Source organism: Adiantum capillus-veneris, chromosome 16 (genome assembly GCF_014529385.1).
Source record: "Adiantum capillus-veneris isolate H3 chromosome 16, ASM1452938v2, whole genome shotgun sequence".
Lineage (NCBI taxonomy): Eukaryota > Viridiplantae > Streptophyta > Polypodiopsida > Polypodiales > Pteridaceae > Adiantum > Adiantum capillus-veneris.
In genome coordinates, this window is record NC_140946.1 from 109,178,059 (window position 1) to 109,185,477 (window position 7,419).

The 7,419-nt window shown below is 41.9% G+C and overlaps 1 pseudogene; it reads right to left on the minus strand.

Moving 5' to 3' along the window:
- Window positions 1–6,164: 6,164 nt before the first annotated feature.
- Window positions 6,165–6,811, minus strand: LOC147439629 (hydroxyphenylpyruvate reductase pseudogene; annotated as a pseudogene).
- Window positions 6,812–7,419: the final 608 nt, after the last annotated feature.

Below are 7,419 nucleotides of genomic sequence, written 5' to 3' on the forward strand. Positions count from 1 at the left end.
CCTATGATGTGTATAATTTTGTCAATTCACTTTCGTCGATATACTTTTGTCAATTTTGCATCTTAGTTTTGGAAAGTTTATGTTCAAAATGGTTGATGGGGTGGCAGGAAAATGTATGCCCTACCACCAAAAAATTTATTCTCGTGCGTCGCTATATACGTCGCTATTTTTGGACTTGCAGCGTTTCTATATGCGTCTCTATTTGTGTCGCTATATGCGTCTCTATTTCCATCTCTATATGCATCTCTATTTGCGTCGCTATATGCGTCTCTATTTGCGTCTCTATATGCGTCTCTATTTGCGTCGCTATATGTGTCTTTATATTCGTATCTATATAGCGATGCAAATAGAAACACATATAGAGATGCAAATAGAGAAGCAAATAGCGACGTTCTCTTTGCAACACGCATAGCGACGCTTATAGTGACGCCGGGGTAAAAATATCCCCGTGTATTTTTCGTCACTAAGCCCGTCACAAGTGTGAAGAACCTCTTGTATTAACTTTAATTTTCTTAAGTAAGCTATAGTTTAGCTAATTTTCACTAAGCAAAATAAAGATCATCAATACTTTTCCTAGATATAAGCACATATAATACTCAATTAATAGATTAACAATGCATTATGCTTAATGAGAGCCTAAGTATTGTTTTTGATTACTGAATTAAGCTTAAGTATGCATAATATAGTAAGCATGATTAGCATAATCACTCTTGGCTAGGAAAACAAGGTGAGTAATTAGTAAGATTCTAACATAGAAAGACTTAGCATACTTGCATAGAGATTCTAAAGAAAAACTATCATAATAACGCTTGATTACCTTGTAAATCCACTTGAGTTTTTGATCTTTGAGTGGATTGTGGATTCCCTTCTCTTAGGAGAAGTAAGCATCTTGAGTGCAACAGAGTATTCCCAACAAAATGTGTAAGTATGCAAGAACTCAATGCCTATTTATAGCTTTTGTCATGTAGGGGACCTACTAGAGGCTTACCCCTATTGTAGAAGCAAGCCCCTAAGTTGGTAGCTCACCCTAGCATGCTATTTTAGGCCAAGTGAGATCCTAGAGGCCATTGAATGCTTCTACATTCCAATTGGTCAATTTCTAGGGCTTCTATGCCTTGGAGTAGCTCACATGCTTGCATGAAAGGTGGCCAGAGTGGCATGGCCTACTCTTTGCACATTTATGTATGGGATAGTAGTGTCTCTATCACTTTGTAGACATGTAGAAAGATGCTCAATTTATCTTTCGCAGATGAAATCCATGATGTTATTCACAACATTTCTATGGATAGTAAGGTAGAGTAGCAGTGCTTTTGTGAGTGACAGTAGGTTGAGCTAGAGATGACGGATATGGAGTTCTTTGATATGCTCATACTAGAAGCTGACATGGTTATGACAAAACATGTGCATCAAGTCCCTATGGATTAGGGAGAGGTGGTCCTCAATGATTTAGACTCAAGACATCCATAAATGATTAGTCTTGATGTTGGTGATGCATGATGCAGATATCATTGAGGTGGTAGGTTAGCCAAGATTATGCACTTATTATCAACTTTGAAGAGTCTCATGTATGACCTCTTAGTGTTGATACCCAATATAGAAGATAAGGTGGGAGATTTGGTTGTTAGGATTGTTGGTCATGCGATAATAATTGTCTATATTAGTAGTTAGTTAGTGATCCACTTATTGAGGCAATCACTTTAATTGGGAGGTTGTTGGGTAAAGTTAGTGTGCCTCTTACCGGGGGCTATACATTCTAGCTACCCACTCCCTTTACACTTATTCTCTATGTCCAAAGCAATAAGGAGCTCTCTCACTATCACATTGAGAGGCCGCACAACCACATTGAGAGGCTACTCCATGCACATCTACTTTCTCTTCTCCACACATAGCATGCACTACACGTGCACTCGCAAGGTCCTTCACTAAACATCAAATTCTAGATTTGAAGTGTTTCATATCATAAAAACTTGCAATTTTGGTTCAAGAAAACGGGTCCAAATTGAATAAAAAATTTTCAAGGGTATAATTTGACATTGTGAACATCGGTACAAAGTCAACAATTTCATAGTAAGGCCCAAAGTCAATATGGGGGTATCTGACTTGATAAGGTTGTAGATATACTTGTGTGTACATCTCACATCTCAAGTTTGGGCCAAAAATACTCTCTAGAAAAAAAATCAGAATGCTTTATAATCTTTCATAGTTGCGGTATGTGACTTGACAAGGTTGTAGATGTACTTGTGTACATCTTACATCTCAAATTTGGGCCAAAACACCCACTAGAGACCAAGTTATAAGAAAACAAACCTTGTGTTGCTTGATCTTGAAACTATTTTGAGTGTTGTTTCAATCATAGCTCACAAAAATTTCTCTATGTCACATAGCACGTAATGTCTATGGGCATGTCAACCATCTTCAAGCCGCTGAGTCAATAAGCAGGGTTTAGGGGAAGACCACCCATCCAAAGCGCTCGGGTGGATGGACCAATGTGGATAGTAGGTCACACATTATAAATGGACAAGAATGAGGGGCAAGCCTCATTCTTCTCATGGTTGGGTGGTGAGCTCTAGACCTGACCCTCTTGTTTGGGTAGCATGCCCATGGAGACATTGCAATTAAGTAACAATGGTCATAGACCCACGTCGGGGATCGTCACATGGAACGGGCCCCCATCACATGGAGCCTACTAATTATTAGCTAATGAGGTTAGTTGAGAGGATAAGGAATATTTTGGTTAACAAGGAAGACAAAGGGAGTGTAGACGAGTGCCTTAGATACTAATGAGGGAAAGCTCTCCATTTCCTCTCTCTCTCTCTCTCTCTCTCTCTCTCTCTCTCTCTCTCTCTCTCTCTCTCTCTCTCTCTCTCTCTAGTAGGGGGTGCATTACATTGCTCCTCTCTCTCCTTTGATCGTTGTCCAGTCGAGGGACTGGGGGGGTTTTTAGTAGCTATTCCTTGTCAACATCACATCACTACATTGTTGTAGAGTGACTTGAGCACTATCACCACCTGTTCCACGTTGACACTATTGTTGCTTCCACTCGCTAAAGCCGTTGATGACAACCGCCCACAGAATGTTGTCAGTGCCATGTGATGCCACTTGGGTGAAACCCTCACATCTCTAGGACCTTTCCAATGTTGTGTAAGCCCCCACCTCGCCTTCTTGACAACACCATCTCTCTCTCTCTCTCTCTCTCTCTCTCTCTCTCTCTCTCTCTCTCTCTCTCTCTCTCTCTCTCTCTCTCTCTCTCTCTCTGACCATATTGCACACTATTATAGAGAAGTGCTAGTTAAAATTTCAAAGGCTAAGCTCATTGAAGCCTTAATTCACACATGGGCAACAAAAAGGTGTCAAACAAGGCTTGCCGAGAGTTTCCACCGTCACTGGACACAAAAAAGCTATGTGTGTGTGTGTGTGTGCGCACACACACTCAATATTACAAAGCTTAAAATTTTGAAGGTACTACAAGGTCTGGAGAATTGAGCTCAACAAGGGGCTTATCATGCACAAGAAGCAAAGGGGGCATCTGAGCTTACATTGCTCCAAGATACGGATAAGGCTAGACCAAGTACTACACATCAAATCTAATTGCAACATACCTAAAGTGGTTTTATCATTGGATTTGGGATTCGAGATTCATTGGATTCCACCAAACTTCATCAATTTTTCACCGTCAACTCCTACGCCAGGGGAGGGTGACTATTTCTAGATTTTCTCATTTTTTTTGCTCTGTTATGTTTTGAGTAGTGCATTTATTTTCTAAAACATCAAAAGAAAAACGATTGCATGTTGTAGTGTGTCCCCATCACCTACTAGCTCTTGAGTGTGTTTTATTTGCAAGCTTCTTATTTTGTTCTTTTTTAATTGCTTCACTTTTTTTGAGCCTTTTGCCATTATCTTGGTGCAAAATAGTATCCCAATGTGTTGTAATGGCTTTATCTCACCTTTGTCACATTGCAACTCAACCTGAGCCATATGGCAAGAGGAAAACCAATGCTAAGATTGAATCAAGGTGATTTCTTGGATGTCAAAGTATAAGGCAGAAGAGAGGAGAAGGTGGAGTCTAAGAAGTCCCTCTAAGTTTAAATCAAGCTAGTCAAGATATTTGATTGCGATAATAGAGAAGCAAAAAAGGTGTCAATAGGTCTATGGTTGGAAGGGTACTCATGTGGCTATTGAGAAGAACCCTTCATAACTACATCAAGATAAAAAAGAAAGTTCACTTAAATTAGAGAGTGATTAGAGATCAAAGTGTGTTGGTACTCTAGATAGTTTTCCATGTAGAGGACTAAATATGACCTATTCTCGGAGGCAGTTGAGCACTAAAATACTATGAACCAAGACAACAGCCTTCTACTTACCGTGTAACAAGGAAAACAATGATTCACTCTCTTATCATATCTTGCATAATGCAAAGGTATCCCTTTCATGATCATAAACTCGCCAAAGGTATAAAGGCAAACAAAAATTAGCAATAAAATTAGATTAATGCATGGTCAATTCATTCATCATGGAATGCAGCCATGTTCTATAATATACGGATCTTTGATGAGCATTTTACAAGGAGCGAGCACATTGCCATATGGGGTTTGGAAGACTATGAAACTGGCAAGTCACCTGACAAGGTGATTAAAATAAACACCATGTCAATCAGACTAAAAATAACAAACTTGAAGTAAAAGAGAATAGAAGAGATGAGACACAATGGGGCAAAAGTTCCCACTTAGATGTACTAGCCCCTAGCATAGGCGTCCCATGCTGCACTTTTCCTTAGCTCAAGTTGTGTGTACAAGTGCTAGTGTGAGCCCATTGGCAAGCACAATGAGTGCATAATGGCTCACCCCTAGCTACATATTTATAGTCCCCTAGCCTCTTGCTCACTAGGAGCTCAAAAGCACAAAATCATCTACTTTCTAAACTTGACGTCCTAAAAAACAACACTTTCCATGACACCTAGGTTGTGTGACAAATCAAGCATGCAGAAGGTGTACTAATAGTTCCACTAACATATCTTATGTTCAACAATGCCAAAGATAAGCAAGTGTACATTGTTTCCAAACTAATCCTTCAAAAGCATCTAAAAGCCTAGGCCCACCGACCGCAGCCCATGTTGTGTGTTGTACAGTAGAACACCCTCTCCTCCAAGATTTGTACCAGAATCGCAATGAACATTAGTCCATATCCCACTAGCATCACACGGGCATTAAAAATAAAAAATTCCCCCCCAAGCAGAAAGTACGCCCACATCCCTCCCAAAACCCCCCTCCCCATCTTCACTTTTGTCGGATCAGACTGATTGTTAAAGGCCATTATCTTGAGCTCCGGTCCGTTCCCCTGATGTGCCATGTAGAATCGCTCCGCTTTCCTCGAGCCATCTAACTTATATAATGGAGAGAGGTATCTCTATAAAGTTCCACATGGATGCTTCACATAAAAATGTGAACATTAATTTTAAAAAACAATTGTTACGAGGGTGATATCAACCGTCATGCTTGCGACTACGCATAGATAATTGCATGTGTTTTAGCCATTCTACAAGAAACATGCACAAAGATAACAATCTCTCTCTCTCTCTCTCTCTCTCTCTCTCTCTCTCTCTCTCTCTCTCTCTCTCTCTCTCTCTCTCTCCCCAATTTCCCAAGGCTGTCAGGCTCATGCCCTCACCTTCCTTACCAGCGGCACCATTTCATTGGATAAATTCAATGCACACAAATCACAAGAGACTATTGTAGGCCGTCGTTTCTCTCTCTTCTCATTTGCTTTCACCTTCATGCAAAGATGAGCATATAGGATAGAGGTTGGCATATGCGAATAGAGTTTAAAGGGAAGATGACGAGATGTAGGATGAGGAGGTATCACAACAAGGGATGGGATATGTTTGATTATGCACATGCAAGCTGGCGTGTTCTTCTTTGCCTCCTGCTTGTTGAGGCACCCTTGAATTTTTTTTTGCAAATCTTGATGATTGCATGGTACTGCAATGAGGGCAGCCACATTGTAGATAAGAAATGGTTGCAAGTATGTCCAACCAGGTTAAGGCCATGTAGAGAGAGAGAGAGAGAGAGAGAGAGAGAGAGAGAGAGAGAGAGAGAGAGAGAGAGAGAGAGAGAGAGAGAATTGTCATAGTTCCATTAATCAATGTGGGTAGATTGCTTAGTTTACCTTCAGGCCGGAGTTAGAAGAGGCTTGGCCAAAAAATAGGCTTCAAGTTTGGTAACAACAGGATTTGTTATAGCCTTCATGGTTTCCCATGTCAAACTACCAACATGAGGAGTGAGAAGAACATTATCTAGAGACATATATACTTGGGGGGCTTGAGGCTCATTCTCAAACACATCCAGGAAAGCTCCTCCAATACGGCCCTCCACCAATGCCTTAAGAAGTTGTGCTTCATCCACTATTGGACCTCGAGCTATCGTACCTAGAGCTATCATACCTCAAGCTATGTTTATGAGGAATCCACTTGGACCCAAGGCATCGAAGACTTCCAGGTTAATGTTGCCCTTTGTCCCCTCTGTCAAGGGGCAAGTTAGCTGCCAACTCTATTGCATTGGAACACTGTGCTCACCTGCCTTCATATATTTGCAATTGGGCACCCAAAAGCTACGGCCCGCTTTGCTATGGCCATACCAATCCTTACAAGCCCCACAATTCCCACTCGCTTTCCACTTGTCTACAATGCACTAAGACCGTCTGTGTTAGTCAACTTGGACCATTTTCGCATGAACTGCAGCCATGCGGGCTCTTCAGGAGCATTTCCAAAGCCAAGGTAGTTTGCAGATATGATTTCAAAATTTTGATTGGCATCCATGATCGCCAAGAAGGTCAATCCCTAGATTAGGATAGCTTGCATGGCCCGATTTATCAGCAACCGCACCTTGTCTATGAAGTTAAGCAGCTTCCGTACCTTGTCGTGCGGAGTTGAAGAAAAGGCGGCAGAGCCGGCCCACCCGCTTACAGAAGCCGTAGCCGGATGTGCACTTTGGGCAAGGGCATTTTATGCACGTCGACGATGGATATCTAGTGCAAGAGTAGTTGCAACCCAAAGCGCCATTGCTGCACACAGCGGTCGCCTCGGTAGGCGGACAGAGAGTGGCATTGGCATTGTCTACCTCATCGCAAAAGCAGGCAAGCCTACAGGCGAAGGAGTGGGAGAGCTCAATCTTCCGCACCATCATGGTAGCCGGTACTTTTTCAACTCCACGAGCTTGTTGGTCGTCCGCGCGCGCGGACGACAGTGCCACTCTTTAGTGTAGGTTGAGTGATTTTTTGGCCAGCGATGCAAGGTTTTTTGTAGCACTGCAGGTGAAGGAGTCGATCTCGCTCATGTCTACAACTCCATGAGCTTGTTCGTCGTCCACATGCGCGCGGATGACCGTGCTACTCTTTAGTGTAGGTTGAATGATTTTTGGCCAGCGA